At 36.2% G+C, this 20,470-nt stretch overlaps 2 protein-coding genes across 3 annotated transcripts in view; one reads left to right on the plus strand and one right to left on the minus strand.

The window, feature by feature from the left end:
* Positions 1-20,470, minus strand: part of LOC129804262 (B-cell receptor-associated protein 31) — a 417,963-nt gene that overhangs the window by 357,723 nt on the left and 39,770 nt on the right. The window lies entirely within an intron of this gene.
* The window catches only part of LOC129804255 (zwei Ig domain protein zig-8-like), a 56,055-nt gene continuing 37,115 nt past the window's right edge, over positions 1,531-20,470 (plus strand). The window contains exons 1-2 of one of the 2 annotated variants that reach the window (XM_055851398.1): positions 1,531-1,934; positions 3,459-3,550. The gene's annotated coding sequence lies outside the window, so the exon portion shown is untranslated. Of the gene's footprint in view, positions 2,362-3,458; positions 3,551-20,470 lie in introns of both variants that reach the window. The other variant, XM_055851404.1, reaches the window with a different exon arrangement.

A 20,470-nucleotide genomic window follows, 5' to 3' on the forward strand; every position in this document is an offset into this window, starting at 1 on the left:
AACATTAAGCTGAGAGACGGTTTATTGGAGGAATGATAAACACGTAGTTTATTGAAATTTCAGGATCTTGCCTTGAAGCACCTTGGGATCGATCGCTAACATCGTCCAGTCATGTATCCCGATTGGGACAGAGGCGGTTCAAACTGTATATGAACGAGATTAGTTTGCTCATTACCTCATTGAGAGAAATCCGAAAAAGTTAAAACAACATTCCGGAAATGTTTATTTTACCCTGCAGTATTGATCCGAAATCAGTGTAAATATTACCCTTTTTATGTGTATTATGGGTTAAAGTTACCCTTTTTCTTGTTAAATTTACCCTCAAAAAAGTGTTAAATTAACATTAAGAAATGTTAATATATTTTCACACCTAAAAAGTGTTAAAGCTACAAGGAAAAAAAGTTAATTGCACCCTATTTTTTCTCAGTGCTTAACCAAAACCGTCTCTTAGCCTTAAGCTTATACAGGTCGTAAAATCTCATTATTATTTCTGCGATTTCTCATTATTATTTCTCCGATCGAAAAATGATCATACTGGCCAATCTTTGGAAAATTAGTCATACAGAATTTTTTTGTCCGTTTAACTTTAAAGTATTTAACATAAGATATTTTGTATGTAGTAATTCTTTAGAATGAAAGTTTATTTAAAAGAAATGTTACAACTGAATGTATTTTCAGTATTTAGCCGCCCAAGTAGATATACTCATAGAAAGTTGCAACCCCAGATAATGGACTCGTTAGCTTTTCGGAAAACACAGAAAGTTTATACAAGCTTCAAAAGAGCATAACGTGATGTGAAAAGGTGGATGGAAGAAAGTTCTTAACAAGGAGCCGTGATTGCAATGATCCCGCTTAATAATCCTGCCAGAGGATTGTTTCTCACTGTTCACTGACTTTAGATTAATTTACCTCCTGCTGCATGACTACAAAAGGCATAATCGCAGACATTGAGTTTCAGATGATCTATATAGAAATACTTCATATATAATTAACATACATAGCCATGAGAGAAACTGAAGCAATTGCTTTTAGTCTCCAATAATACCACATCGATCTGAATTAGTATCTCTTGACCAAGAGATGGAGAAAACGCAAATGGATTAAGTTGGAGTGGAAATTGCATGAGTGATGAAAGATTTAGTCTCACAGAGATATCGACAATAGAATTCCGGAATTAACATATGAAAGGGATTAAAGTGGATAGAAATATTTCCAAGTTCCTTTGAATGCGTCCACTTCAACTGTAAACATAATTCTTTTACACTAGAGGATTTTTGCGGAGGATTCCCGGAGTAATCCAAGACCGAGGTATTGCATGGGCTTCCTGACCTACAATCCGCGAGATATTTCGCGCCCTCAGTCATTTCGGAAGGAGACAGGGGAAGCGCACGCGTGACGACTGCTCCACATTCTCATCCCCAGACTGACTTCCCCTGCACATTCTGACGACGTATCCTTACGTAACAATTTCCCCTCTTTGGCGTGCGCATCCTGCCACGATGGATACTCCATGGAAAGTCTCATTGCTTCAGACGAGTGTTCGCCGTCCTCGCAATCGCATCGCCCGCACCAGAGGAAGTCGTCAATTCGAAAATCGTGTTTGCCGCGAGTGAAGATCCGTTGGAGTGATTAATAGGCCGCGTTCGAGGAAGCCAAGTGCGTGCAAATCTCTGTGAATCGTGCCAATTGTCTGGGCATCCGGGCTGAGATAAATGATTCTGCAAGTCGCCTAGTTGTAAGGCAATCAGTCGCCGTTGACACTTAGACTGGCGTGTGAGTGAAGCCGGAAAGGGTGTAATTTAGTATCCTCCGGCAGTATATTTCGGGAAGTGATAAGTGTTAATATCGCACAAGGTTTAGCCAAAGGAAGGGAAATTGTCGTGAAGTTTGTGTAGACTTGTGGGCCACGTTGGCCAATTATGGAAGAGTAGGAGGTGATAGCAAAGATCTGACTAGCGACAACGTGTAAACAACCCGAGGCGTCCAGATATTTTTGATGAAGGAAAATTCAAATTGGTGGAAAAGCCAGAAAATCTGCGGATCAACATTCATAGTCGAATCCCATCAATATTAACGAGTTTCGAAGCTCTGTGAATGTACCTCGAAGCTTTGTTTTCAGTTTCCTTTCTATCCTCCAAGCTACACAGTTTGTTTGTGCACATGAAATCTATGGAATTAACACCCGTATTAAAATCCTCCGGCTCTCACTAGATTCACAGTATTCGCCTACACGAATGAATCCAGTCTAATTAATTCGAGGCGCTGTTCTCTTTGGCCCAAAACAGTCGGATGATTCTGCCTTTTCGTTCGCCTCGATTTCAATGTCAAGCTTATTACTAAAAATGTCTTGGATCTTATTTTGTGAGTATCTATTTGATCTGGTATTAGCCAGGCTCTTGGTCTTTTTGACGATAACACAAAAGCAATGATTTAGACTTCATTAGCTGTGACGGCAGAAAAGCAATGTGTTGCATTCGTTAGATCATTAATTTCCCTGCCAAATATCCCGCATACAAATTACCTCATCAGGCGGAAAATAATTTACGAATGCTAATGAATTCGGAAAAAGCTCTCGCCTCAGCTTTCAGAAATATGCAAAAGAAGTCATCTGCTTTCTATCATTTGCCATTCAGACAACATAGAGTATTTCAATCATTTCTCCCGAATTTAAATTTGGATGGAACTTACTGATCCAAATCTACACGGATTTTAGATTCTGAAGTGTCCTTTTGGACTCCTTGAATATGTCGACAAAATTTATTTTCAAATATCATTGAAAATTTTCAAAAGTCGTGCAGATGGTTGTCACAGAACTATTTGCAGTTTCCGAAAATAAGCAAGAAAATAAATTTCAAGAAAATGTGACTGGTTCTACTGACCCACTTTCCCATATGCCCTATCCCAAAAAATTCGCATGCAGTCCTGTCGTCTTGTAAACGTTCGGAAGAGAATTTACACGTTTAATTATTTAGTAATTATTGTCCGCAAATATGTATCGGCTATTTGTTGTTCTTCTGCAAATTAAGGAAAACAGATAGAAACACGAGCAATATGTAAATAATGAATCTCAGCAAAAAAAAAACTTTATATTTTCGTATAACGGATGAAAAGGGCAGTATTTGAATGCAATGTTCCCAATTCTTCCGTCACTTTTATCCTGAATTTTGCTTACGTTCACCTTTTCAAACGTCACATTTCAAGCAAGATCTTTTGAAGAATTCCTGAGTTATTTGTCGCTAAACTTCTCACAGAAAATTCCATATGCAAATATTGCTATTTCTCAAAACTACGCCCTTCCTCATTTGAGCTTCAGCTCCCGCACCCTCATCAACATTCGTCTGTAACTAAATTCCACGAATTCCTACCTCTCTGGATGCCTCGGGCTAATGAATCCTACGTTAATCTCTGTCTTGTGATCGTCGCTGGAAGGATAGAATAAAGGGACATTCTGCTTTCAGGATCAACTGCCGAAGGGGAATCACCTGCACAATGACTCATCTCATGTTCCGACGCGGAGGAATTTTCACAGTCATCCTCGTCTTTTGCAATGGTGAGTTTTTGAATCCCTTATGTTTAAACATTTACCAGTGTCTCTCATAAGTCCTTTAGAAATCTCTCAGGGGCACATAAAGTTACACTTCACCAGGAGATAAATGTAAAATGGTTTCCGCTATAAGATTGGAAAATAAATTGCAGTGAATCCGAAATCGATTTTTGCGCATACCGCCTCTCAATGGATAAACAACTTTCAAGGAATGAAAATTGTTCTGCAATAAATAACAATTTGGATTTGCAAATTCTGAAATTCTAATAGTACTCAGATTTAGTCTCAATTTTATTGAAATTTCTGGCTATATACCCTAATTAAAAAATGTTGATAAATCTAGGGGGAAATGGGGTACCTTTGAATGTGGGGTTGCTTTGAAATTAGGATTTTTCTCCTATGTTTAAATGGAATTCAACCATTGTGCAGCTATATCATGATGAGGCTCCATTTTATTTAAGAATAGGTAAAAATCCCAAAAGGGCACTCAATGGGTCAAGTGGTAGAGCACTCGCTCTATGATGCAAGTGTCCCGGGTTCGAATCCACTTTAGGTCACCAGGAATTTTTCTGGCGTTAAAGGTGTTCGGATTGCATCCAGTGAGCTTCACTGCACTTGATTCCACGGGCATGGGCCTGACAACCTCAATCCGTACAAGAAAAAATAATAATGCATGTCTAGAAATCCCCCTGTGGGAAGGCCAAGTTCCTTCATGAAATGTTGTGCCAGCATTATTATTATTATTATTAAAAATCCCAATTTCTAAGCTGCCCCACATTCAAAGATGCCCCACTTCCCTCTATATTGGATTTTTTAAAAATAGTTGGATGAAAAAAATTAAATACTTTAGCTGTAAAGTATTGTAAAATTTTTGCTTTCATTCGAAAATGTTTCATTCAGATAAGGTAATGTAATCCTAATAATAAGTTGCCTGATTTTTTTTGACCCATATAAAATTTAAACGGTAAGAGATATCGACTTCCGGTCTTCGATGACCCCTCCTTAAATGGCATTATCTCGAAAGTTATCTCTTTAGTTTTTGCCCCTTCTCCTTCATACGTCCCCTAACTCCCTAAAATACATCAAAAATGTGGTTCTTCTAACATTGCAAAAAATTGGCCCTAGCGATTTCAATGATTTTCGGATATGTTATATAGATAGTCCAGCTGAACATTCCGTCCTCAGACACCTTTCATCGGTTAATTCGCCATCTTGAATTATTCAAGGTCAAAGGCCTTATTTTCGCCCGTTTTGTTCAATTCATTAATTAAAAGTTTAATTATTTTTTGAAACCCTCTTCTTGACAAATTTAATTCGACAGTATTTTCGTATGCATCAGAAAAATTTGCAAAAAAGAATATAAGGCAGAGCTCCTTCTCGGGAGTTCGAGCAGCTCGCAAAGCCTCGAATGCTTTGCCACCCCTTTTAATCAAGATTTCAAGACTCTTTTTCCTTTCAGTTCCAACAAAATGCATTACTCTTTATTCCGATTTTGGTGTACCATTTTGGCTCATCAATTGAAATGTTTCTCTCTCTAACTGATTTCCTCTGAACGTGTGTTCCTGCACTGAAAAAGATTCTTTTCCGCAAAACAAAGTCACTTCTTTGTGGGATTCTTAGAGCTGAACTTTTAGATTGAAAAGTTTCCTGTTGATTTCGTGTTAAAGAAAGCTTTGAAGTGTTGCACATCGTTTATCGTAGGGGATGAGGATATCGACAAGGCATAAGGGGTAACAATGATATGGATGGAAAGAAACTCAAAGTGTAGAAGAGGGTTGTAGGTGATTCAATAAAAATCCCTCACTCGTCCCTAATTGGAGTCATTTGCCCTAAACTCTAGCTCTGGATGCTGCTGTTATTCTTGTATCTCCCGGTACGCCCCCTAAACGTGGTTGTTGGTTCTGGAAAAGTTCCTTGTTCCAGACAAATTCTCTCCTCCCCACAGAAAGAATTCTCAAACAAAACACATTTGCAAAATGAGGAACATCGAATTGGCTTGTGGGGCTTGTGGACATCATTGTTCCTGTCCGAAGCACTCAGAGCATCCCATTTGCAGGATGAGAAATGCACAGGGTCTTTTGTGACCTTCTCGGATGAAGACAATAAAGCTTTCAAATGAGAGAGACTCGTTCATTGCAGAGCACCTATTGTGCTGCATTTGCTCATTCTAATTTTATTCTTCCAACAGATTCTCGATGTTGTCCATGTAAACGATCCTCCCCCATTTCCCGCCAAAATCCATTCTGCTCTTTTGCCTTCACGGCTCAAAGATTTCTCCCCGCTCACAGAAAGTAATTAATCCATTGTTGGTCGAATGAAATCCCTGATGAAATGTATCCTCCAGAGAAATCCGATATGCCGAACAATTGCCATGAACAAGCCTCTTCCGTTGATAAACTCTGTCAATATTTGGGCAGATTTCCGACGATGAGTAGCATTGTCACTCAAATTCTTAGAGGAAACACTTCCTGCACACAAAGATTTGTGGTCTTAATAGGCAATCGAGAGGGCGATTTTCATAGTATCCCAAATATTAATATTATAAATTCTCATATTTGACCGTTGAAAATTTCTAGAATGCAGTTAAATCTTCCTTTCTCAAATCTGATAATGTGCAAGACTTTCATAAATGATTTATATCCTTAGCCACAATTCCAGGAAATTTGCTAGTGGCTAGGAAATTAACCGTTTCTCCGTTCCCAAGTATGAATTTATGATTTTCATCTCTTCCGTTTGTGGCAAAGAGCTTAAGCAGAAGTGAACTAGCCAAATTCTTGAGCTTTGGATCAGATGTTTGAAAATGTAATTGGTCAAATTTACGCTATATTCGTAATTCGTACCCTACTCATTGCTTTCAGCTAAAAAGGATGTTAGGATGTTAGAAGGAATTGACGTAGATTGTCCCAGAAGCGCCCGAATACTTATTTCAATGATACCCCTGCCTCATTGCCGACTTCGTCACGCGTTCCATCCGTGGATGTACCGTTTGGGTGGCCAAGTGGGTGGCAGGAGATTCCATAAAGTACGTCAGGAGCAGACGTGAACAATATGAATTCATTTCAATGGAGTGCGACGGCAAAGAAGAAACGATTCTCTTCTTGGTGAGATAAAATTCGAGCTTCAGCCGATCTCACCTCCTCGAGTGGGAAATGAAAAATGAAAATGGGGACGCTCCATAAATCATAAATGAAAGAGATAAATTATTGCATCGGCGCGAAACGGTGAAAGAATTGCGCCACGGAAGTCTCTGGAATTAAAAGATGCCATTGAGGTGGTGCACAATTAAAAACACATTATCCTTGGGCGAGTACCACATAGCTCTATGTTGATGCACTATCAGATCGGAGGAGGGAATCGTGATCGTGTGACTGAATACGTGTCTCTAGGCAATCTTCTCCATCTCTGGCTACATCCTGAGGAGGATTCCGTGTAAGAAACTCCACTCATTCATCTTCCGATTATAAGGATTAAGGTTCATGATGGGATCAGGAGATAGAGCATCAAAGGCAAAATATTTCTGTGCGAAAAATCTGTGGATGAGGAAGGAGTCTCTTCCAACTTTCAACTAATTAAATTACGTCTGTCTGTCAGTGGGAGCTAGTTATCTGATGGGTTACCCTGAGGCTCATCCGACCGGGAAGTTGATGTCTCAAAGGGCGCACGATGATGGCCTGAATGGTGAGATGTCAGTTACCTGGCACGTCTGGGTCAGTCATAAAGCGCCCTTTATGACTTTTCGATACAGATTTCACATTGAAGCGCGTCCAATTTGTTCAACTCGCCCGAATTTATATCTGCTCCGTGACCCGAATCGCTGCGGCTTCATTGAACCAGCGACTTGGCAGGAGAATGAGGGCATTTCAAGGAACCATGACGAGTAGGACTTATGAGGAGAGAAAGACGCCACACGGTGGCCAATTCGGTGGAGGCGAAGGAGTAAAGAATTAAATGGCAATTAGATTATTTTCTCATCAAATTCCTCAACTTTTCTGCCAATTCAATTTTCTCAAATCGCTACTCATTCCATATCCAATTGGAAATGTCCTGGGTGAGAATTCCAGGGAGATTTGATGGCTCCCACGCGGATAATTTATGCATGATTTTGCGGAAATGACTTCATGATGAATGCTTCAGCGGTTCACGATTGAAAAATATTTCTTTGGAGGCGACAGCGAGTCCCAATCAAAGATTTGACTGAGAAATTCCAAGGCGACCTCTTGAAGTCGCAAGAGTTGGGGAGCAGTTTTATGAGTGAATGATGGCAATAAAAAATTATCAACCCGTGTGGCTTCCTGAGAATTATCTCGAACCATAAAAACTCTTGGAGCCTTGTGGGAGAGTAGGGGACTTTGCAAAAAGGAAAGAAGAATGAAGAAGAATACCTAAGGCAATGACTCAATTCTTTGGTCATGGAGACTCTTCCTCTCTTCACAAATATTGACATAATTCATATAACTCTGCAGTGCCAATATGACGTGTAAATTTTAATTTCTTTTACCGACCGAACTCCTCAATGTTTATTTGAAAAACGGTTATAGAATTTCACAATCCAAAATTCCAAACGCCAAAATCCCGAAACAAAATGTTTCAACATAAATAATTCATTAATTTTATTTTGAAGAACGTGATTCTAAAATTGAATGGCAGATTGTTTAGAGATACCTGCACTGAGATAAATCCGAAAAAGTTAAAATAACATTACGGAAAAGTTAATTTTACCCTACAGTATTGATCCGAAATCAGTGTAAATATTACCCTTTTTATGTGTATTATGGGTTAAAGTGACCCTTGTCTTGTTAAATTTACCCTCAAAAATTAACATTAAAAAATGTTGATATATTTTTACACTTAAAAAATGTTAAAGTTATGAGGAAAAAAAGTTAATCGCACCCTCTTTTTTTCTCAGTGTATAGAGAAATAAACTTTTTTACGCTGGGAACTGGACACATTTGGTTTTAAAATCTCACCAAATAAAATCAGTTAGTAGAGGTCAGAAGTAAATTAAAAGATAAAAAGTTATTTGGAAAATCGAGTAAATTTGAAAGAATTGCACTTAAAAAAAGTATATTACTCACTTTTTGACTCAATAAATATTCTGACTTTTTTAAGTCCCGTTTCAATAAATATTCTTTGTAAAATTTCTCAAGATGTCTTTTATCAAATAAAATATTTCTAGAAATTCCATTGTGAATAGCACTGGAAATTCTGTTGGAATTATTTTATTTAACTTATTATGTCAAATAAACTCAATAAACTACTTTAGCTAAATAAATGGGTCACAAGTAAATAGTATAGTGAATTCTATTTTATTTTGTCTCAATTCATTTAAGAACTATTGAGGACTAATCTACAGTTAAATTATTTTTCCAATTGTTTATTTTTCATGGAGGTAAAACATTTGAAGGGAAAATTGAAAAATTTAATGTTTTTTTTAGTCTGTTTCACATGATGAATCCTCATTGTCTTATAAAGAGATTAGGATTAGGTGCTACGATGTTGATTGAGGTTCAAAGAGAATTACAGTATGGCGTGTGAAATTGTCCGACGTTCGAGGATTCGGTGAGTGTCATGAAGTGGAGCGATTCAGACAAGAATTTCCCGTAGTTGAGAGGCAGATGTGGATTGAAGGTAATTCTCCACAATTGCATGTCTGATTTGTGGTTTTGCTAGAATAACGGATTTTGCAGAACTTCACCAATCGGATCGATATCTTTCCCTCAAGAGAAAGTTATTCACGTGTGGAAGCCAAAGCGTGGATAGTGTCGTCAAATGGCATCATTAATTACGGCAACTGATAATTCAAGTTGTTGGTTGTAAACAAACCAGACTCCTTATTGAGACAATCCACAAGAGCTCTGCTCCTGGCGGACACAATGACAAATGGTTGGTTGAAAATCTGGCACAGAAATGTGATATCTGTAGCATGCAGTCTCGCGGGGATTCGATCGGGCATAAATGATCCGCAAGCGCAGCTATGAAGAGCTCTGTGAATCTCGAACCCACTCCTGGATTTTAAGTATCCCAGTGGTTGGGGTTTTGAGTGACTGACGAACGGTACACAAATATTTTGCTCATCGTTATCAAAATTGTTCTTTGCTCTGTGAATGATTTATATATCTTAATCGTGATTCTTTATCACAGCTACTGCTATTCGGTCAGTTATATCCATTATATCTATTCGATTATAATTAAACTATTAATAGGGTATTTAAAACATTCCTAACGTCGAAAATGATCACTCGAAAGAATTGGTCGATCTATCTTTGTCCCAAAGTAGTTATTCTGCTGCAAATTAAATAACATTTTATGTCACTATCAGGGGATTATAGTTATCAGGGGACCATTGTTTGAATCAAATTAAGATACTAAATTAATGCAGATACGATAACGGTTAACTCAAATGACAACATAACAAGACTAATTATTCTATTTCCATTAGAGCATTTAATTTAAAATATAAAATCATTCACTAAGTTATTTCAAAAGTTGGCAAAGCGTCCCAGGCTTTGCGAAGTGCTCGAACTCGTGACTTAGATGCTGCACCGGCTGTACCTCAAAAGTACTCTCTCATCATTTACCGTTTACCGGTTCTCAACCAATTTGAACCAGTTCATAAATCACTCAAAAGATCCCACACAATAGTTTTAAAAGTAACAAAATTGATTTTCGGACAAAAATTACTTATCGGTTCATAACTGGTTCATTACCTGTTCGCAACCGATTTTAACCGATTTATAAACCAATCAAAACATTGTCCAAAATACCTTAGGAGTAAGATAATTTAATTTCGGATTAGTCATCGATTATAAACCGGTTCATTATCGGTCCATAACCAATTGGAATCGGTAAAGAGTTGTCATGAATTCTAATATTTTTCTAACACTGAGAGAGAAATCCGAAAAAGTTAAAATAACATTCTGGAAATGTGTATTAGGTGAGATTCTTAACAATCTCACCTACTATAATCCTAACAAAATTTCATGTCGTCCGATCGACCTCAAACTTGGCCAAAATGTGTTTCAGCACTTCCTGATTCCGAATATATATGTGGCTAAGTTACGTTCCCGGCCGGCCGGCCGGCCGCTCTTTGGAGCTTAATAGCTCCTAAACTAAAAAAGATATCGACTTGCGGTTTTCGGCAAAGGTTATATATCGGGTGAAAATTGCAACTTGGTGCATAGACCCCCCACCCCCCACCCCTCCTTCCGCCATTTTGAAGACCCCCCTTTTTTTGTTTTCTCAATAGCTCCGCCCCTATGGCATTCAGCGAACTCAAATTTTAGTATGTTATAGCTGGGCCTTAGAGCTTTCCATCAATACCAAACTTAAGGTCCCCCGACCCCCCTGACCCGAGCTATAAGGGTCCAAAAAAAATTTCTTAAAATGGCCATAACTCCGGTTCTAATTGTCAGAATTTAAAAAGTGAGGGCTTTTTGGAAAGCTCTCGTGAAATGCCACTTCCCCTTCTAACATCGCAAGTTCATAAAACCACCGCTAGGGGCGCTATTATTAAAAAGAAAATTTTTAAATCTTAAAAGTTAAATAACTCAAAAATTCCTTATGCAATCGGGCTGAAATTTTAGTATGTTGTAGCCGTTGATTATACCTATCAAACAAAAAAACCTTAAGTCGATCCATAACCCCTGACCCGAGCTATAAGGGGTCAAAGTTCGAACATTGACCGGCCTCTATCTCCGGTTCTAATTAACATATCGACATAAATTTTACCTTTTTGGTTTCGTCTTGATGAGCACTTTCAGATGGAAGTTCAAAAGGTCACCACAGGTGGCGCTGTGATAGCGTCAAAATTCATCGAAATTCAAAGTCACTTTTCTCAAAAACGGCATTGTGCAAGTTAATCAAATTTTAGTATGTTGTAGTCCAGTCTAGGACGTTTCCAAAATGGTGCGTATGTGCGCTGTGGTTTCAATAGAACCGGAGATATGAGGGGTCAAAGTTCACGAAATTCAAAAAATCATATCTCCGGTTCTATGTGACAGATTTTGATGAATGAGGGCTTAAACGAAAGATCTTACCAAATGCTACAACTTTCTAGAACATTTGAACTTCGTGGGACCAACACAAGGGGCGCCACAGTCGAAAAACCAATTTCAATATCACATAACCTCAATTATCTCGACTGTCGCTGAACCGATTTTGATGATTACTTCAACATAATTGTAGAGCACATTTGTCTCTACATTTCGTCCATACATCATTTTCCACTCAGACTACGCTATCACACCGATTTTTCCGTTTAAGCGTGAAAAAATTGATTTTTCCAATAATAACGCTTTGAAATCACTCAGATGCCAATTTGACTGCCTCTACTCCACCGAGACACTTAAAATAGGGGTTTAAATGAAAAGTCCCGCAAAATACAACAATTCTTTGATTTAGTTGAAGTTCAATAAATGACTACTTGGGGCACTCTGGATGAAAAAACGAGTTAAGAAACAAAAAACCTCGCTTATCTTGGCTTCTGAGTAGTCGATGAGTTCAAGTTCTACGGCAAAATTATAGAGAACATCCAAATCCTTGACATTTTGGTTCAAATACAAAACTTGTATAATTTCACGAATTTGATTGAAGATAACTGAATGGCGTCTCCCTACTTCAGCTCTAAATCGAATTTGCATGCACTCCGAGTTAGCTCACGTTAAGAATCTCACCTACATAAGCCGGTTAGGATTATCTGTCCCTTTTACCCTGCAGTATTGATCCGAAATCGGTGTAAATATTATGCTTTTTAGGTGTATTAGGGATTAAAGTCACCCTTTTTCATGTTAATTTTACCCTTAAAAAGGTGTAAAATTAATATTAAAAAATGCTGATATATTTTTACACCTAAAAAGTGTTAAATTTCTGAGGAAAAAAAGTTAATCGCACCTCCGTTTTTTCTCAGTGAACGAGCCCAAACATGATGCCATTCTATTGAGAAAGACGCTCTCTAGAGCTTTTTTAAACTTTGACCTTAAAACTGCTATTTGGAGTGATTCAACGTTATTTCCGTTTATGGACGAATGCCCGTCTAGGTAACCCCTAAAACAGGTTCACAAATGAAAAAAAAATCATACGACGTGTTTTCAAGCAGTCCTAAGAAAACATGGTTTTAGAGAGGAAGAAGATGGGTAGGGAAATGAGGGGCACGTTGATGGTCGACTTATGGAAGGGATTTTCCGAAGTTCCAAGTCTCTACTCTAATCGTTTGGGCTCTAGGAATGATAATGGCCGGATGGACAGACGGACAAACAGTGTGATGTCAAAAAACTTGAAACTTTAAATTTCCAAAATTCGACCCCTTTTGGGGTGAGGATTCGGAATAGGTATATTACGTCTTTTTGTCAAATCTTGTAGATCTTCATCAGATCTTTCCGCAATGGAATCATGATTGAATATATCAATCAAGTCTTTTTCTAATTTATAAATTTTATAATCTGACTTTTAAAAATGTTTTAACAAGTTTAGAAGCTTAACGCACGATCGTTGTACATTTTGTTTTGATAGAAATGAAAGAATTTCCATACGTTTTCCTAATATCTGTTATCTTTAATATTATATCTTTAATAATTTTATATTTTTTTGCATATTTTTGTTGATTTTTCGAATGTTAAGATCATTTTATTTATATGCGTGTGTTATTTTTGAAACTATTGCATCATTTTGAGTAGGGTAAAATGAGGTAATGTGGAACCATATACAATTTGGGACATTTGAGATTTTCTCACTGTTTTAAAGATTCAAAAGGAAAAAATTTGTTCCTTTTCTTCTTAATCGTCTTTTTCTTCTATTTTGCGGTCTTTGTTTTTTCTTTGCTCATCTGAAACAGTGAGAAATCAAGTGTCCCAAATTGTAAATGGTTCCAAATTACCTCATTTTACCCTATTTGTAGTATAAGTTGAAGTTGTGCTTTAATATTATACAAAAAGTGTTCGAAAAAAATATGGCAAGAACTTTTAAGATCGTACATTTCTCAAAGTTTTTTTAACCTCAACCAACCGGCTCAATGTGTTTAGGTGTTTTGGAGGGCACCACCGAACACGGGGTAGTACCGAACAAAGTCATTTTTTAATCAGATATCAGGCATCAAATCAGAAAACCTATAGAAATTTATAAGCACTAGGGACGTTTGTCCTGTTCACTGAAAAAATGGTCGAGATAGTCCAAGTAGTTTAGAAATAAAAATTAGTGTTCAAAGCTATCCTATGTTCGATGGTGCTTCAGTTTCCTCTATGACAAATTTCATCTCAATCTCAGGAGAGCTTTTTCGAATAAGTATTTCTGTAACCATGACATTTCTATGTGGCACTGTTAGAAGTTATAAATTTACTATTTTTGAAATTCAATTGACAACGAATTTCGTAAATCTAACCGATTAAGATGTATTTAAATTTTTTCTCCTTCTTTAATTTTGGGAGATAATATTAGTTATGATTTTTATTACTTACGAATATGTATACAAACTAGACTCCCAGTGAAAGAATCCATGGCCCAATAAGACAAAAGAAGCTTATCACTAGGGTTTAATTCGTGAGCCCAAAAAAAAAAATGTCCGTGAGTTCGAACCCTAAAAATATTCCCCATACTTCCTCTTCTGACATCTCTCTTGGCCAGGATATTGCGAGGAAATCCAAAACTCCTGCATTCCATCAGTGTTTACAGCGAAATTGGAAAAGTTTCTAAAGAGGATTTTGCCATTTTTTCAGCTTAGTCATTACCTCGTTTGTACAACGGAGGCTTTCATTACCCGAATCATTAAGCTTCAGTAATGAGGCGAATCTCATTGTCGGATACCAACTGAGCAATTGGAATGGTGGGGCTGTGGAGAAAAATGTATAAAATCCCAATTGTATTTAATCTTTGCACCGCAGAAATCGGCCTTTAGGACAAGCGCGTTGTGACAAAAGGATTCCATTAATTTTGGATGGTATTGCGGGACAGTAAAAAGGTGGAACGGTTGAAAAAAAAAGCACAGCCATACTGTGGATGCCATATAAAAATCTCAACAAATTTGTGATTCTACTTTTCTCCCTCGAGACATCTCCCCAAGCTCCCATTTCTACGGGAGTAGGTCCACCTTTTTGGATTAAATGAGGGGACGACGACAAAAGTCATTGGATCAGAAAAGTAATATCGTTAGATGTGTTGTGTTGGGTGAAATTATCAAAATGTGAAAGTCATTGGTGGGAAAATGTTCTATATAAGAGGCGAGTGAGAGAAAAAAATCCTTTCCACGCTGAGTTGCAACCTTTTTTTCTCAGCTCACTCTTTTAGATCTAAGTATAAAGGTATACTAACAAGATTTTTCCGCCTTCCATCAAATTCCCTTTTAGTATATATTTTCTCACATACTACTATCAGCAGAGGAAGTTACTTTGAAAGTTTACCTCCCCAGCCCGGAAATTTGATAAACAAATTTCGATTGTTGAGCTAAAGTTATTTGTCACACAGAGATTTTTTTTGTTGGTTGCTTTAGGAAAAGGTTTTGAATTTCCATCATGTGAAAACGTTTTTGAGTAAGAGTGAAATATTTTCCATGAAAATTATTTTGCTTTTCTATACCATGTCACAAGACTCTTTTGCCACTGGCTTCATAAACTCACCCAGCTCAGGTGAATAAAATGAAAAATCCAGGTCGAGAATATAGAATTTATATAAAACATAGATGTGGCAATTGTGTTTTTAAGTTTACCACCATAGAGGAACATATGAGCGCACGGCGTACACCTCTGTTTCTTTAAAAGCTGTAATATTGCTCATTCGAAATTACAGAGGACTAACTTATCAGTTCAATTCCACAAAAAAACCAACAAAATTTGATGGTCTCAAAGTTAGTCAATTGGATTTTTTTTTGGATATGTTTGAGAGATAACCCAGGCAGACATTTCGTTTCAATCGGAGGCAGTCAAAATCCCGAACGCCAAAATTTCGAAATCCAAAATCCCGAAAAGCCAAAATCACTAAAGCCAAAATTCCGAAAGCCAATATCCCTATTGTTCACAATCCTGAAAGGGATGAAATTATTTAGAAAATAATGTGTAGAATAATTTCCCAATCATAGAAAATTTTCCATTGCTTCCATTAAGCGCGAGTGCAATCATGGGAGTAGTTATGGCAATTTTAAGAATTCTGGATTCTTACCATCCATAAGTGAATCTTGAAAAATTCGAAAATCTATTTGAACATCCAAAAAAGAGACTTTCTTACTTCTTGATAACTCCGCAAGGTGGCTGATGTACATCCTGTTCGAATTTCTAAGTGTTCAAGTGTCAAAATGTGACGGTCTTCACATTGCTGTGAGGAAAAAAACAGAACAAAAACGCTTACTGTTCTTGTCCCATTATTTAATCACTACATAATCACTAAGTAATCCTTTTGCCAGCTTTATAGTGTGATATTTTATAAATTTTCCCCACATTGTTCGAAAATTTAGTATGAAAATTCGAAATTTAATTTGAATTCTTCGAACATCAACGACTGCTTGTGCAAATAGAGTTCTATTTACCTTTTATCCAAGACACTATTGGAGAATCAAAGTCTAATTGTGTTTACACCCATTTTGGCTTTCGGGATTTTGGCCCATTCGCAATTTTGACTTTCGGGAATTTGGTGTTCGGAATTTAGGCTTGATTTTGGCTTTTGGAATTTTGACCGGGTTCCCGTCCATATACGCAAATACTTTTGAATTATTCATATTAACGGTTTTTCAGGGTCTAAGGTTAAAATAGCTCTAGAGATCATATTTATCAATCGAATGGTATAATGTTTGGGCTCATTGGAAAGGTCTTGGAATTCCTAAAAAGTTTGAACCGATTCTAATCAGTCATGAAGCGGTAATGAATCGTTTTATTACAGCCCACTGACTTTTATCCGAAATTCAATTATATTACGCTGATATTTTGGGCAATGTTTTGAGTGATTTGCAAATCTATTCAAATTGACTGAGAACCGGTAAACGGTTAACGATACAAAAGTACTTTTGAAATATAGCATTTAAGTCGCAGTTTCGAGTATCTTACAAAGCCTGGGATGCTTTGCAACCCCTTTTAATCTATGAATTTATGTCTAAGGGTCTTGCAGAATTTACTATTAAATTGGGTCAGATCAAGTGTATAGCCCGTGTAGCCCCTACTTAGGCTGTGTAGCCAATAAATTTCTAAAAAGTGTAGAGACTTTAAAGGTTCTTTTCTTAAAAGTTACCAAAAAGCTGATATTACACTAGATTATGTAAGTGTCAACATATAAAATATATCTACTTAATTGGGTTAAATTATTACCATAAATTCAGAAACGAAACGAAATCCAAGACATGTTCACCGCACGAGATCTGTTAATTTATGATGACGAATCATTGCTTTAAAATTCAATGACATTCTAAAATTTACTTTATTTGGCAGAAACTGACCTATCCCAACATGCCTTTTTGCCCGGAAAAAGCGACGTTAGAATGAAATTGTTTAGTTGTTGTGAATCCTCAACAAGGGTAGAATTACATTTTTTGTGCTTTGCTTTGAAGCCTGTTTTTTTCTTTCCTCCAAGTCACTTGACAGAATGTTGGCTCATGCACGTGCATCGAATTCTTGGCATATAAAGCAAAGAACGAAAAGCCAGTACGTCTCAAGATCTTGTGAAACCCTTTTACCGGCATAGCTTTACTGCATCATCGAGCTCTCACATTGATTCCCATATATGAGAAAAAGGTGCACAATGAATATGTCTCCATCTCGAAGCGCACATTCTTCCCTGACAACTCAACATGAAATAATGGGGCATGGAGAATTTCAAGAGTTGTTGTTCGCAATCGTCATAGTTGTTGGAAACAAAGGTATTTCTATTGTTAACGTAGTGAGGAGAGGAAATGCTGGGGTATTACATGCTCATCGAATTCGTGAGGATGAGGTGTCAGCCCATCATCAACACCCATCAACTCACCTCACAAATGGATAACAGGTGTACGTGACATGGTACTGGAAATCGCAGATTCTTTCTCCCAAAAAAGCCATGCTTTCAATGCGCGAGTACCGAAGCTGAAGGGATGCCAAGCTCTTCCAACTTATTATACCCTTGTACTACATACAGAGCTTTCTCATTGTCAATGCATTGGCACGAGATGAAGGAAAAGTGAACAAACGTTTCAGGCATGATTACACTTAATGATTTTAATAACGAACATTTCTTGCCCATCCACTGAATCGTCTGAAAATTTGTGAATTTCCATTATAAACTAGGCTTCATTCTACATTGTAATACGTATAGGAACGTAGGGCAAAATGTTACAGAACGGGTATTTTATTTCTTATTATGTCTTAAAGGACTTGAAAGATTTCTAACCAACTAAACCACCTTTTTACCTAACTTAACGCTCCATTATTATGTCTAAAATCGTTTTATTTATTTCTCGAAAGAAAATGTGTCCTTTGAGAGAAATTCCTAAAGTTGATTTTGTGGAACATCTCAAAAAATTACCGATGTATGGAATAATTTGTGTCATTTTGATTCGTTCTATTACATGTTCTTGCAATAGAACAAAATGTAATATGAATTTTAATAAGAAATTTTTAACTCTCTACGATTTATCGAATACCAATTATTTCCCTTACAACGAGAATTGTGCTCTTCAAGTTATTTTTAAAATTCTATTTTTAAACTCTGAAAGAATTCTTGGAAGAAATAAATTCGTTAAAAAAATCCTCGAACATAAAACGGATTCGTCTTTAACAAATTCACAAAAATTCTGTTGAGTGTAGGGGGAAATGGGGCACTTTTGAATTAGGGCAGCTTAAAGTAGAGCTCTGTTTCCTGTTTTGAATTGAAACTAGACCTTGCAGTGATATAATTTAGGTCCACAAAAAATTTGTTAGGCTAAAATACATCTTAAAAAAAGCTGCCCTATTTCAAAAGTGCCAATTTCCCTGTATCTATTGCAAAAGTTTTGAAAATAATTTGTAAAAAATTGTGTCTCCTTAGGAAAATATTTTGAAGAGGATTCAAATATTGATATTTTCATATTTAATTTTATTTTTGGTAATTTTGAAGGTTCATGACGCGTATCAATAATGTAGATTTTAATCTTGGTTTTCTATTATACTTAAAAATATTAGAATTTTGAATTTTGCTACTTTTCACTGCCCAAAGATATCCTGAATTTTAGAAAGGTCTTTATAAACTGTGAATAAATCATTTGAATCAATGTATTATAGTATCAGTAAATATTGGCTCTTTTTATATTGTTAAATTTTGCATTTCTCGTTATACAAAAAAAAATACCTCACCGTAAAATCACTTTGTTGATATTGTATGTACATATACATATACATATTATATTGGAAACAACTGATAGGATGAAAATTTGATTTAAAATTATTTTGTTGCGGGTACGACTTTACGCCGAAATTCAGTCCTTTGATGTGTTGAACACATTATTGTTTGAAAATTTAATCAATCAATCAAATTGAATTCATTTTGCAACATTATTGCACTATTAAAGCGTTTATGATGTTCTATGTTGGGTAATATTTTATCAAATGAAATTTTAAATAAATTGTTTCATTTGAAATATTAATGGAATGGGTAAATTTGATCTAATTTTAACAAGGGTTTAAATTTATATTTAATATTTGTCTTTAATTGCTTAGAACCCTTTAAACTATTTAGTTTTAGTAAAGTTTCCAATAATGCTTTTTAAATATTACTTTAAATAAAATCTGCATGTTTCCTAGAATTTAATAAAAAAATAGCTGGACAATTTTTCAAATTAAATCAATTGGATTTGATGATTTTGATCTACCAAGGAAACATTTTACTTAAGAGCTAAAATATATAAAAAGTATTTGTGGAGAATTACCTGTGGTAAACAATAATTTCTCTGTGATAGGATTCTGTGATATCTAATACCCTCTTCTTCCTGCCCAGTTTACCTATAAATATATTGTGGTGTTATAAATCTGTCAGGGACTGTGTGTTTCTTGTGCTTCCTTCTACCGTTTGTGATATTCACGTACCTGGAAATATATATTCCTTTATTAAATGTCTTCAACAGTGATCCGGAACGTAGGCGGCTGGATTTTCCAGAAGACGTTTCCTCGATGACCGCCAAATGCCTTTCACCAAATCCACTGAGGCAGTGAAACACACTTTTCACCTTCACCAATTATTTTATTTACAAGTATTTCTCCACTACTAGACTGAACACAGTTTAACTCTACGTCACTGTCGTTTTTCTGTATTTTAAAGTTAATATTTTTATAATAATTCACAAAATAAACTTCTAATTTTCTCTCCTCATGTCTCTTTGCAAAATCAAGTCTTACGTAACTAACCAAAGATCCCGCTCGTTCCCCTACTTTTTTTCCTCTTTCTCTCTCCCTCCATGCATGTTCAAAATCCAACCGTCTTTTGTCTCTTAAAAATAAGAGATCTCCAATCAATGGAAATTCTATACAGTATTAGATATTCAAAAATCTAGATATTAAATATTTATTAAATTGAAAAAATCGCACTACAATTTTTACAAGGTAAAAAGATATGCACAGAAAAAATAAGTCATGATATTCGCTTTTCTGAGGTTGCATTTTATTATTTAAATTTATTTTTTTCTTTATATTATTTTGTATTTTCTTTTTTATTGTTTTTCCTTCACAATCAGGGATTACATTTTTGTAAAAAAAAATATTTATTTAAAACCGTTGTTAGAATTATAAAAACGATAACTCGACATAGGGAGGGGGGGTCACTCAAAGACCCTAGATAGCTATTTGTAGCCACTTGGTCTCTAGGTCTGTGGATCGGACGTAAACAGCGTGACATAATTTCTCAGATATCGTCTGATTTGCAAGGATTCGGGCCAATTTTCAAAAATATCAAATTTTGAAATGAAAAATATGAAATCTTACTGGAAATTTACAAAATGCTCGTAAATCATATAAC

This window comes from Phlebotomus papatasi, chromosome 1 (assembly GCF_024763615.1).
Source record: "Phlebotomus papatasi isolate M1 chromosome 1, Ppap_2.1, whole genome shotgun sequence".
In the NCBI taxonomy this organism is placed as follows: Eukaryota; Metazoa; Arthropoda; class Insecta; order Diptera; family Psychodidae; genus Phlebotomus; species Phlebotomus papatasi.